Consider the following 14413-nt stretch of genomic DNA (forward strand, 5'->3'; position numbering starts at 1 on the left):
TCCAGTTTCAATCTAGCTGGCTCTCTGAATAGCTACAGACCTTCTTCAGTATTAGGGTGGGGCCATGGTTATGTAATACTAGCTACCATTTTTTGAGCTGTTTCCAGGAACTATTTTAGACATCTCTTTTCTAATCCTTGGAGTAGGTCTACATAGCCAGTGCCATTGATATCCTCATTTTATAAAGAAAAACACTGAGGCTTGGAAAGGTTCATGACTTGCCCAAGGTCACATAGCTAGCAAGTGCGGATTTCCAATTCAGGTTAACCTGACTCCAGAGCTCATGCTCTTAATCATCGCATAGTGGGGAGAAGAGCCCCAGGCTGCAGGGCTAGCCGACCTGGGTTCAAATCTAGAGTTTTCTCTTTCTTTACTGGTTGTGTGGCTAAAAATGACTGAGCTTCAATTGCCCAGCAGTAAAATGTAGACAACATCTTTCTTGCAGACAATGAATGTAGAACACCTAGTACACAGCAGGTGTTCAATCTATAGCACTGCCTCTTTGAGAAGACCACTAGGCTAGACAGTGAAAAGATAGACTGGGATCTGGGGTGAGAACTTATGAAGAAGCACTAGGGAGGGAAAACCCACTTGTCGGCTGATTTTCACCAGGTAGGCTGTGAGCTTTTTACCTTTTATGTACTCTTGCCTCCCCCAAATTTGCAAGTAGTGGTCATGCATTTGGAGCATGGGGCTAATTTCAAGGTGCTTCTTTAACCATTCATCCACTGATGGACATTTAGATTTTCCTATCTTGTTTACTATGAATAATCCTGCACTAAACATGGGAGTCAGATATCTTTTCCGTATCTTGTTTTCATTTCCTTTGGATATAAACCCAGAAATGGAATTGCTGGATTATACAATAGCTCTATTTGTATTTTTTGAGGAAACACCATATTGTTTTCCATAGTGGCCACACCAACTTACATTCCCATCAACAGTGAGCAAGGGGTCCCTTTTTCCCACTCCCTCGCCAAGACTTACCTCCTGTATTCTTGATGACAGCCACTAGGTATAATGTGATATCTCATGGTAGTTTTTATTTGCATTTTCCTGATGATTAGTGATGAGCATCTTTTCATGTGAATTGTTTTAATTCATTTTACTTTTTTTATTATTTTATTTTTATTTTAACTAAGGGCATTGTAAATTCTAAAGCTCTCTCTACTAATTATTGTTACTACTAGGAAGCGAATAAAAAATATGTCACATAATCATGACGACCGAATCTTGAATTCCTTCCTTAATCATTGCCCTATGAATCCCACTTCATAGTACCTGGCACACAGTAGGTCCTCAGAAAATATATGATCAACTAATCTGAAAGGATGCAGCCAGACACCTTCATTTTACAGAAGGGGGAGGGCCAGAAACTAAATTCTTCAGTCATCTTATAACATCACTCTCATTTTTTCTGGACTTCTCTCACACCCAGACACCTACAAGGTCTTTGATTTTTAACTGCATGCATTGAGGCTGGGAAGTGAGGAGGGTGGAGAAATGGCAGAAGCTCTTGTTGTTGGCAGTCCAGAGTCAGAGCAGCACATTTGTAGGCCTGGGACCTTGGTTTTATTAGCTCATCCAGGTGGAACCAGATCCAGGGCCTGCTCCACACCACCCAAATGCCAAGAGCCTGACAGGTGGACCAGTGTGTCCATGTGTAATGTCTTCAATGACCGGAGCACTGGCACAACCAGTGCTCGTGGACGACTTCCTCTTGGAGAAATGTCATCTCCGGAGACCAAACCACTGGTCAGAAGGAGGTTTAGGAGGCGTGAAATTGAACACACAGAGAGATTTATGAAGGTTGTGTGCACCAGGCCATTGATTTCTCTTTTTGCTTTAGGGACATTTTTATTCATCTGTCCATTTATTTATTCATCTCATATCTTTTGACCCTGCTCTGTGCTAGGAACTGTGAATAACATAATGAATATATTTCTACCTCAAGGTTTTATTTACTGGGGAAGACGGACAAAGAAAGAAACAGCACATTTGGATCTCCTGGGTCCTAAGATGCTATGGAATTAACACATGCTGTTAATCCAGTTACTCTAGTTTATGAGGACAAAAGAAACACTGTATTAAATGCACAGGTGCTTTTAAGACACGTCCCAATTTTAGAAACATTTCAATATGGAAGAATTTGTGGATCTTAGAATTGGGGATACAGCTTTCTTGCTGGAGCATGTGACATGTGCTAAGATGAAAGTATGAACCCCAAAAAGGAAGATGGGAGAGGACTCTACCCTAGAAGAGTGTCCCTCATGAACACTAGGGATGATCCCACATGGTGGGTCATGCTTGTATGACCTCTGTCTAAAGGCTTGGACTCTCATTCTGGGAGACAGTGCTGGGGAAACACAGACAAACATTTTCTCTCCATGGCCTCTTTCTAACATCCAGAATCTAACTTCAGAAACAAGCTAGGGCATAACTTGAATGGTCACTTCAGCATGTTGCTAGGCAGGCCAGGCAGCTCTCTGTGGGTATTTCAATCTCTACCTTGACGCTAGCTCTGGGAGTTCGAGCAGGTCCAAGGAGGAGAAAGACGACTACCCCGGAGTTCTGCTGTGAGGTACATGCCGCACACGGTCTGTTTTAAGACCCAGTAAATGTTTCTCCCATGAACCTCTGTCATGTGCTTATCAGTGTGCTGGTTCTCTTATTAGCTCCTCCAGGTAAGCCACAGGAAATTCTCCTCACTCTGCTCTGAGTTGCTTACCATGCTTTGGAAGGATGTGGATCCCACTGAAATACCACCATGCCGAGAACCCTCGGTTCAAGTCTGGCGCATGGCACTTTCCTCCATATCCTATCAGCCACAATGACTCATGAGGGAGAAGCAGAACTTATGTTGATGCCTCAGTGCTGAGATTGAGCCCCATAGAGCTCTGAGAGAGATCCTCGTTCTCTGATGCTCTGATGCTCTTGGGAGCACAGCAGCCATGTTCTCTAGGAAAGGTAGAGACCAAAGAATCTTAGAATCCTAGGGGTGGAAGGGACTTCAAGGAGCCTCTGTTAGATCTCCATTCCATGAGGAGGCCAGCCAGGGAGTTGCCTTGTTTGGATCCTTCTGATTTGGAGAGTTCCCTGCTCATAAAGCTTAATTGGGTCATCTGGTCAGAATCTCTCAAGGCTACATGAGTGCCAGCTGGACCACATTCTTTTCAGGAACTTGGGGTTTATTTTAGTTCATTCAGGCTCCTACAAAAAAATACCATAGACTGAGTGGCTTATAAACAACAGAAATTTATTTCTCACAGTTCTGGAGGCTGAAAGTCTAAGATAAGGTGAAGGCAGGTTCAGTAACTGGTGATAGCCACTTCCTGGTTCAACAATTGCTATCTTCCACATGTGTCCTCACATGGTGAAAGTGATGAGGGAGCTTTCTGGGGGTCCCTTTTAAGGACATTGATTCCATTCATGAGAGCCCCACCCTCATGACCTAATTAACTCCGAAAGGCTGCATCTCTTAATCCCATGCCTTGGTGGACTAAGATTCCAATACAAATTTTGTGGGGGGCCCTAAGGTTCAGTCCATTGCAGGGTCCCCTTCCAAAATTAACTGGTTGTTGCCTGAATACAGCTCCTTGCATCTATAGGACTGAGGTCCCTGCTTCAGTGCTGGCTGTCAGCCTGGGTGTGATCTCAGATCCTAGAACCTGCCCTAATTCCCTGCCATATGACCCTCTCACAACATGGCTGCTCACTTCTTCAAGGTAGCAGGAGAACCCCTTGCTCCTGTTTGCTAAGATGGAGTCTTACATAATGACATGTAATCATGGGAATGACTATGCTATCACTTTTGCTACACTCTGTTGGCTATACACAAGTCACAGATTCCACCTGCACTCCAGGAGCGGGGAATCTGCAAGGACAGGACTAATTGAGGGCCACCTTAATGTGATCATGGATACATGATCAAGGTTTTAATTTTTTAAATAGCAAAAACTCACTTATTTGTGGAGCATAACAAATATCATGGAGGACAAGGGGTGTTAGAGAGGAGAAGGAGCTGGGGTAAATTGGAAGGGGAAGTGAATTATGAGAGACTATGGACTCTGAAAAACAATCTGAGGGGTTTGAAGTGGCGGGGGGGTGGGAGGTCGGGGTACCAGGTGGTGGGTATTATAGAGGGCACGGATTGCATGGAGCACTGGGTGTGGTGAAAAAATAATGAATACTGTTTTGCTGAAAATAAATAAATTAATTAAAAAACATATAATGTATTATATAATTATATTATTGTAATGTAAAATATTGGGACATTAAAAAAATAAATAGCAAAAACTCTGGAATATTGTATTTCAAAACAGTCTGTTGAGTAGAGCTGAGTTTCAAACATCAGAGTTAACCTATTTTAATTTCAGAGGGCCATGGAGCTATCAAGATAGAGTTCATAGAAATGAGTGAAGAACAAGTAAGAGTCAAGACTGATGGGCAAGGAGCAGAAGCTGATGACTTGATAATTTTCTCAGATAGCTTCTTGTGTCCCTGACTGTATCAGGTATCCAATGATGGATAACAAATTTCCCTAAACCACATGATTTAAAATACCCACAAATTACTGTTGCTCATGGGTCTATGCTTCAGCTGGATAGTTCTGGTTTCAGAGGCTTTCCAATCTGTCTGCCATCAGCTGAAGGTCATCCGGCAGCTCTGCTTCTGGACGTTGTTCCTCGGCCCTTCTCTACATGGTTTTCCATCCGCCAGTGGGCTAGTATGCACTTGTTCACAAAGCAGTTACAGATTTCCCAAAGGATAGTGAAGGTGTGCAGGGGTTCTTGAAGCCTAACCTTGGAACTGGGAGCCCATTGCTTTCACCACATTCCATTGGTCTAAGCAAGTCACAAGGCTAGCCCAGACAAAAAAGGTCTGAGAAATTGAGCCCCTTCTTTTGATGGGAGGATTTGCAAAGTGACATCTGCAAGTGGACAGATACAGGGAGGAGTGAAGAACATTAGTAGCTATCTGCTGTTGATGGTTGAGGTTGGCTGACTTTCAGGACACTGGGGCAGGAGGGAAAGTTTGATAATTGAAAAAAATAAGGTTATAAAACACCTCATTAAATAGTGTGTTATCACACTTCTCTTACACGTTTTTCTAAATCCCTAGGACCAATCTGGGAAGGACAGTGAGACAGAGAGGCCGGTTTCACCTGGCCAACCTGACATGATGGCCTTTACAGGAAGACCGTGATGAGGGGATTAACCTCCAGGACACAGATGCTCATCAATGTCTGGAAGCAGGTGCAGGCTGTTGGGGGGGAGGGGAGAAGAGAAAGGTTTTCAAGTTGTCAGCAAGTTGGGACAGCAGAGCTGGACATGATCTAGAGATTCAAATTTGGGGTTGGAAAATAGATGGATAGGTAAGATGACATTTGAATAAGTTGAGGACTGAATTTTTATAAATTCCAAGCAACCACCATATTGTTTTTCCTGTGTGTGGCTTGCAGCATTTTGCTGTGCCTGGGGCACCTGCTAAGGTTCCAGTGTGATAACATGGCAATGAGTTGGTGAGACATTTCAGTATTTTTAAAAGGTGTATTACATTCTTTTCATAGTGCCTGGCCCATAGCAAGCTCTTAATAAGTGATAGCTATTATGTTGTTATTACTTTTTTCTGCTTAGGTACAGTTCTGCATATTGGATGCTTTTGGTTTTCATCATTCTCCTCACCAAGATGCTCCGTCCCCATGAGAACTGCTGTCAGTCAGGTGAGTGGAGACTCAGCTTGAGAAAGCAGCTGGGAGGGGGTGGAATGGAGGTGGTAGAGTAAGACACAATCTGTATCTTTCCTAAAAACGGCTCTCATGGGAGAAAATTACTAATCACTGCCATTATTCTGCATCTGGTGTTAATTATTCCAGGTAAACGATACTATAAATGGAATGTTAAGTCCTTAAATTAGAGAGTTTAGGCTAGGGTGAGGGAGTTGTTAATTTTATTAGTCATTATTCAGGGCATTGAAAAGAGCAAACATTTTGATGTTAAAGGAAATCGCTAACTTTGAAGGGTTATAAGATTGTTCTTTTGCATACCCCTGCCCTATGTTTAGAAATAGTTGTGCCCTTGTGGGTTTTATGAGTGGTTTGCTCTAATATGAAAAGGGTAAGATAAGAGGAAGGAAGGTAAGTAACATGGATGAACATATTTACATGGACTATTGCAGTAGCCCTCCACCCATATGGGACCACTTCACTCCTGTCCAACCTAGTCTGTATATGGTAGCCAGAGTGGTCCTCTTAAAATCAGATGTTGACACTTCTCATCAAAAGCAAATTTCCATTACATCGAGTAAAAGCCCAGTCCTTAATTAAGACTTCAGAGCCTGGTCTGCTAGTACTCCTAACTTCAAATGCTTCGTTTGCCTGTCTCCTCTTGGTTTACTAAGCTCGAGCCAAATTGGTCTCCTTTTAACTTTGTTTCTGCACCTGTAATCCTCCTTCTCATACCTGCCTTCTTCATGCTCTTTAGTCCTCAATTTATGTCATCTTCTTAGAGGGATTTTCCTGTGCACCATTTTCAAAGTAGAACCTCTTTGTTATTTTGAATCTTACCCACAGTGCACTTCCCTCTCCCAAATAGAAAGGAATGCTACCAGTGGGTAATTATTTTAATTGTTAAATTGTACAGTGTCTCCCTATCCCACTAGACTTTATGTTCCATTTTAAAAGAAGTGATATTTGTCTTATTATTGCCTAGCAACAGAGACGCCAGAGCCAGACTGTCTGGGTTCAAATCCCAGTACTCCCCATTACTAACTGTGCACCTGATCTTGGAGCAAGTTATACAGCCTCCTGATTGCTGTACTTTCCTCATTTGTAAAGTGGAGACATAGAACCTGGCCTGACCTGTGAAAGAACCTCAATTAGCATTCATTGAAAATAATCATAATTAAAATATGGTAGGAAAGAAATAAAAAAGTATTTATTATAAAGTTTTTTAAATGTAGGTAAGGGATGAGTGGGTGTTCAGAAGGGAAGTCTTTTAGGTTACAAAATCCCTGGGCATAAAGCAGGAGGCCTCTATGGGGAATACAAAGACAGGTGTTGAGTCATTATCCTTATCACTGGCTGACAGACATAAAGTAATAGGTGTGGTACTTATTTTTAAGCATATTGAGACCTCAGTCAGGTGGCTTGATTATTAATTTTTATCTATCTATCTATCTATCTATCTAACAGAAAACATTTTTTCATGGATTTTTATAAGCTGAATACTGTGCAGCTGCTAAATAAATATACTTCTTGTCCTAGGGCTGTTGAGTGTGGATGTGTAGAGGAGAAACTGGTACATTTGGATGAGTGCTGCGTTGGGGTCTGAGCCCTGTCTTGGAGCACTGAGGATGGAGGGATGAACCCTGCTCAGGAAGAGAACTGCCAAGGAGCTGGATTTCCAGTATGGTAGGAATCCACTGCCTCTCTTTCCATGCCTGGATTCCTCCAGCTGCTGGGGGTGTTGGTTGCTGAGGATGGTGTCAGTGTCCTTCTCTGGGGACCATCTACGGGCTCATCCTCATCCTCATTTCCGCCCCCCCCCCCCCCCCCCCCCGCTCCCATCCCAGGGAAGCCTGCATCCAGTGACATCAGTATGATGAAGGCTGGGCTCCCTCTCCTCCATTTGGGGCAACTTTGAAGGACCATCCTAATTCCAGGCTGCAGGACAAGCAGCTCAGTGATTTGGGTCATATAATCTGACAGCCTTTAAGGTATGGGGAGTAGTTGCACGAGAAGACTCTGTGAAGAGTTTATGGGAAGCCAAGTAGGACAATCACAATGGAAAGCTTTGGAGTAAGATTATGTCACCTACAGCAGAGAACCACATGCTGTTCAAAAATCATAATCTGACTCTTGGTGACTTGGGAGAGCAAGTGACCCCTGTGGTCGGGATCTCTAAACACATAGAGCCCAGGGTTACAGGCAGGCGAAGGAAAAATGCCCCCAGATATCACTGAGAGTGATGCAGTCATGACCTTCCCTACTTCTGCCCCTGCACTGCTGGCTCCCTGGATCCTAACACTGGGACACATACTATATAATGACTGTTGATTTATGGTGTATCCTGGAGACCAGCACTCACTTCTTAGAAGGCATTTCCCCAAACTGGTGCTTCCTTTGTACCTTCAACAGGCCATGTCATTTATCTGTTAGGGTGTAAGATTCTGGGTGGGATGGTATGGGAAAAGAGCAGTGGGTCCCCTGGTCTTGTGTGTCCATTGATACCTTCCTTTGCTGTAGAGTAGGTACCTTGGTCCATGCTGATGTGATGAAGAATTTATGTTAGTGGATCAATTCTTTTATAAGCTCTTAGACGGTGGTGCTGTCCTACATCTGATGGGTGAGAAAGACACATAGCCAGAGAGATGGGATTCCATCGTAAGCATCGGTATTGTACTTGGCAAATAGTCAGCACTTGGTAAATGTTAGCTACACTGATACTTTTTAAAAAATATATATTTTAAAAGATTTTATTTATTTATTTGACAGACAGAGATCACAAGGAGGTGGAGAGTGGGGGGTGGGGTGGGGAGCAGGCTCCCGCTGAGCAGAGAGCTCGATGTGGGGCTCAATCCCAGGACCCTGGAATCATAACCTGAGCTGAAGGCAGAGGCTTAACCCACTGAGCCATGCAGGCGCCCCATAGCCACACTGATACTTTATCCATCATAGGTAGCTGTCAAAATGGTAATTTGCCCTGAAGTAGGTAGAATTGATTGAATCTATCTATCCTCCCTGTGGGGTGGCTGTTAATAAATGTCTTTGTTGAAATCTTCAAACAGACAAAAACAGATAATTTAACGGTGAAGTCAATGGTTTAAAATTGCCCACTGTATTTCCAACATAAGAGACAGAGGGCTCCTGCATGAAAAGCAGCTCCAGATAGGAGCCTGTTTTCCTTTCTCTGGTCCAAAGTGCTAGTGAGGGGCTGGACTGATCAAAATGGGGATGATACAAAGATAACATTTAGTCAAGGGGACTTATGGTCACTAAATTAATTTAAATGCTTCAGGATCCACTAATTCTTATTCAGAGTCCAAGCTATTTGGCAAATATATGAATCCATCAATGGAAAAACTTCCAGGATATAGATCTATATAGATCTATATAGATATATACCTATCTATATCTATACATATTTTTTTACTTTGAACATATTTGGAGAGTTCCTGTGAGAAACTTAACATGAAAAGAGTCAGTGACCTGAGGGGGTTGACCTACCTGGAGTCTCTGTCTGTTGTTGGAATGGATTTTAGCTTTCATTGGTCCTGTGAAACAAACAAAAAAATTGACCTTAGAATATGATTGATCTTAGAATATGGAAAGCTAGGGCAATGCTTTGTCACTTACAAAGGAAGCATTTTGTACTTGAGAACTGTGACAAATAAATAAATCATTTGTCTTCTGTCATTTTAACAGCACCTTGCCCTCCATTTTCTTCCCTTGAATGACTTCAACCTAATCCTATTGTTTTTGTTGCCAGAATCAGCACTAATGTTGGACTGGGGTTTTTAATCCATCCTATAAGATCAGGGGACATGAGGTTGGAAGAGAAACCACCCTCACCAGCACTCTTAATTTGGCAGTGAAGGAAATTGAGTCCAGAACAGGTTAGCTGGTGGCCCAAATCTATGTGTGAGTTGGCCAAGGGACCGAGATCTGAATGGGACGATGGTCTCATCTTGTCATGTGCTTTCTGCTGCATCAGTGCTACTGTTCCTGTTCTAGAAGAATGGAATGAGAGACAAGCAGGGACTGAAAGGAAGAGGTGGCAGTGGAATCCACCCAGAAGGTCAGGTCCTTGTTCTGGTCATACTTGCACACAACTCCCTAGTTGATGCATCAGTGCTCCATTTTGGGGGTGCAGTCAGTCACGAGGCCATCTCAGAGGGACAGTCTGTTGGCAAGTCTTAATTAAGATCTCTTGACAAGAATCAAGATAATGTTATTAATAACTAGCTAATATTTTTGGAATACTGAATACGAGCCAGCTGCCTACAAACTGTACCCCTTAATCCCTCATGACAGCTTTGTGAGGCGAGTGCTCTGAGGATCCCATGGACAAGGTGAGAAACTGAGGCACAGAAGTGGACAACTGCCCAAGGTCGCCCCAGTACAAAATAACAGAGCTGAGATCCAAGTTCTGCCCCGTTGTCCCTGGAACTTTACAGAGGTTCACATTGTCACTGGTGCCCAAACAGGAGCTGAAGGGACATAGGGACAGTGAGTACACCCCTCAGCTGTGTCACAATGTCACAATGTCCGCCCCAGACACAACTGCCGGCATACACATCTGCCCTAGAAACACAGTGTGGTGTTAAGGGACACTCCACCGGCTCTGCCCTCTTTTGCTTTCTATTTTTGATAACGAAAAACATGCACTTTTAAAGACAACTAAACACGCCGTGGGATAATTAATTCACTGTTAGGTTTTTTTAAAAAAGCAAAAGCAAAACAAAAAAGGAAACCAGAGTTTTAATACATTACTAAGACAATTGGGGAGATTTAAATATGGATTGTGTATTAGATAACATGATTAGATCCAAGTTAAACTTCTCGAGCATGTTAACTGTGCTGTGGTTATGCTCCGGATCTCAGGAGTTAGAATAACTTTGAAGTAAAGGGCCACAATGGCTGGCCCTAATTGGAGAATCTAACTGAAGGGTATAGAGGTGTTGATCATATTCTTCTTTCGATTTATTTGTACAACAGAATATTTTTCAAAATGAAAAATGGAAAAAAACCCCCACTTTTTATGGTTGTTACAAAAGTAAAAAAAAACTTTGTTGTAGAAAATTCAGAACTCTTGTGAAGAAAAATGAGTAACAGAAACATATAATCCTGTTACCTAAAGGCCTGGTTTTCAAAATTCAAAACTGCTCCTTGCGGATAGAAATAAATGCTGCATGATGACCCTGCCCTGCTCACATTGTGTATTTGTGTTTGTGTGACTCAAACAAAAGTGCGACCAAATTATACCCGTTCTCCCTGTTGGCACTGCTGTCCACATTTCCACTCGATTTCCTTAAAAAATGCTTGATTTGCAAACCCGCTAGGTAGTTTCAAACACATGATCCAGAATGAATTACTGTTCGCTGGAAAGAGTCCTGGGCTCCGGCTTTCCCCTCCATAAAGTTCCCCTTCTCTGTTCTTTTATCTGAGGACTTCCTGAACTTCCTCGGCTAATTGAGGACAGACACGGGTTGCCTTTCCAAATCTCCAGAGATTTCTTTCCAACTTCATGAGGCCTGGAGGCAATGTGTCTCTGGTGGGCTTGGCTGCCCTCCAGCGAAAGAACCTTTATCAAATCTTACAGAAACAATGTCCCCCTGCAGATGGCAAGCTCTTCCCTCCCCTCCCCTTCCTGCCAGCATCAACCAAAACAACACCGGGCTCATGACAGGCTGATGGAAGCTTAGCCGGAAAAACCAGAGAAACAAGCCAGCACCATCCACTCTTCTCTTTAGACGTATTTGCCCCTATGGAGCCAATCTGGTAATTTCCAAGGAACTTGGAGAGTCTGAGCCTGAAAGCTGGGCCAGCATGTTTCTTGCTTCCTGATGCCCTGGTACGGCTTGAGCCATGGAGTGTCCTCGAATTATGCAGGATCAGAAGATGGAGTAGACGGAGTAGCAAGATTTCATAAATGCTCCATGGCAAATGTGGGGGGGACGACTAATCCCAGCTCTCGTTACATGTCTAAAGGTACAAGCACAGAGGAGGGTTTCTTCCTCCCTTCCTCCCTCCCCTCCCCACTTCACCCCTCCCCTTTCTTTCCTTCCCTCTTCCCCTTTTCCCCCTTCCTTCCTTCCTTCCTTCCTTTTTTCCTTCCTTCCTCTCTCTCTTTTTTCTTTCTTCCTGTCTTTCTTTTAGAACATAGCTTGACATCCTGTATTCTCTCGCTGTGGCAACCATCCCATTCAAGTATCATTACTTGCCTTTTCTGCTAATGTGTAGGTTTGGGGAAAGGAGGGGCGCCGTGAATGGTCCCGTGCCCCATATTCTGAATACCTTACACAGATTCAAGTCATTTGTCAAATGAAAACATGAATGAGTCTTGGATGTAGTGACACATTTTCGAGGATATATAAAGAAACGCAGGCCACCGGGAGATTTTGCAGCACCAGCTAGCAGAACAAAGGGGAGAGAAGTGCTAACTAAACATAGCTGGCCGGGAGGTCCTCAAGCAGAGTGCTCCCTTTCCATTTGTAGGCCCCTCTGGGTTTGCTCAAAAGGAATATTTTTGATGGGCACAAACTTTCAGAAGTGAGCATTGGTCATGGTCCTGGCTTTCTCCATCACATCCCTGACTCTATTCCCAAACTCTGGTCTTTACATAGACATGGCAAGAATTGGATAATGCTGTGGAATAAACTATATTTTGGTGGTTAATTGATGGTTTAGGCAAGAGAGCGTACATGCACACACACACACACACACGCACTCTCTCTGAACAGAAAGACAAATAATGCATCTGTGTATCTTCTTCGAGGGACTTTGAGGCCTTCCAGTTGTGCTGGCTTGAAGAGACCAAAAACAAGTATGAAACTGACAAAAATCATCAAACAGTCCACTTCAGGGCTCTGAAAACCAACCCTATACAGACAAGAAATTAAGAAGTTTTTTTTTTAACAGCTTTATTGAGGTGTCATTTATATACCATAAAGTTAACCTGTTTAAAGCCTTGGATGTAATAATTGTTTTTGGCATGTTGATGGAATTGTGCAAGAGAAATGTTGATTTTTTTTCATCTTTATTTTTTATTTTTTTATAAACATATAATGTATTTTTATCCCCAGGGGTACAGGTCTGTGAATCGCCAGGTTTACACACTTCACAGCACTCACCATAACACATACCCTCTCCAATGTCCATAACCCCACCCCGCTCTATCAACCCCCCTCCCCCCAGCAACCCTCAGTTTGTTTTGTGAGATTAAGAGTCACTTATGGTTTGTCTCCCTCCCGATCCCATCTTGTTTTGTTTATTCTTCTCCTACCCCCCCAAGTCCCCCACGTTGCATCTCCACTTCCTCATATCAGGGAGATCATATGATAGTTGTCTTTCTCTGATTGACTTATTTCACTAAGCATGATACCCTCTAGTTCCACCCACGTCGTCGCAAATAGCAAGATTTCATTTTCTTTCGATGGCTGCATAATATTCCATTGTATATATATATACCACATCTTCTTTATCCATTCATCTGTTGATGGACATCTAGGTTCTTTCCATAGTTTGGCTATTGTAGACATTGCTGCTATAATCATTCGGGTGCACGTGCCCCTTCAGATCACTATGTTTGTATCTTTAAGGTAAATACCCAGTAGTGAAATTCCTGGGTCATAGGGTAGTTCTATTTTCAACTTTTTGAGGAACATCCATGCTGTTTTCCAGAGTGGTTGCACCAGCTTGCATTCCCACCAACAGTGTAGGAGGGTTCCCCTTTCTCTGCATCCTCGCCAGCATCTGTCATTTCCTGACTTGTTAATTTTAGCCATTCTGACTGGTGTGAGGTGATATCTCATTGTGGTTTTGATTTGTATTTCTCTGATGCTGAGTGATGTGGAGCACTTTTTCATGTGTCTTTTGGCCATCTGGATGTCTTCCTTGCAGAGATGTCTGCTCATGTCTTCTGCCCATTTCTTGATTGGATTATTTGTTCTTTGGGTGTTGAGTTTGCTAAGTTCTTTATAGATTTTGGACACTAGCCCTTTATCTGATATGTCATTTGCAAATATCTTCTCCCATTCTGTCAGTTGTCTTTTGGTTTTGTTAACTGTTTCCTTTGCTGTGCAAAAGCTTTTGATCATGATGAAATCCTAATAGTTCATTTTTGTCCTTGCTTCCCTTGCCTTTGGCGATGTTCCTAGGAAGAAGTTGCTGCTGCTGAGGTAGAAGAGGTTGTTGCCTATGATCTCCTCAAGGATTTTGATGGATTCTTTTCTGACATTAAGGTCCTCCATCCATTTTGAGTCTATTTTTGGGTGTAGTGTAAGGAAATGGTCCAGTTTCATTTTTCTGCATGTGGCTGTCCAATTTTCCCAACACCATTTGTTTAAGAGGCTGTCTTTTTTCCATTGGACATTCTTTCCCACTTTGTTGAAGATTAGTTGATGATAGAGTTGAGGGTCTATTTCTGGGCTCTCTATTCTCTTCCCTTGATCTATGTGTCTGTTATTGTGCCAGTACCATACTGTCTTGATGATGACAGCTTTGTAATAGAGCTTGAAGTCTGGAATTGTAATGCTGCCCACTTTGGTTTTCTTTTTCAACATTCCTCTAGATATTTGGGGTCTTTTCTGGTTCCATATAAATTTTAAGATTATTTGTTCCATTTCTTTGGAAAAAATGGATGGGATTTTGATAGGGATTGCATTAAATGTGTAGATTGCTTTAGGTAGCATA

This window comes from Mustela erminea, chromosome 16 (genome assembly GCF_009829155.1).
Source record: "Mustela erminea isolate mMusErm1 chromosome 16, mMusErm1.Pri, whole genome shotgun sequence".
NCBI classification, from domain to species: domain Eukaryota; kingdom Metazoa; phylum Chordata; class Mammalia; order Carnivora; family Mustelidae; genus Mustela; species Mustela erminea.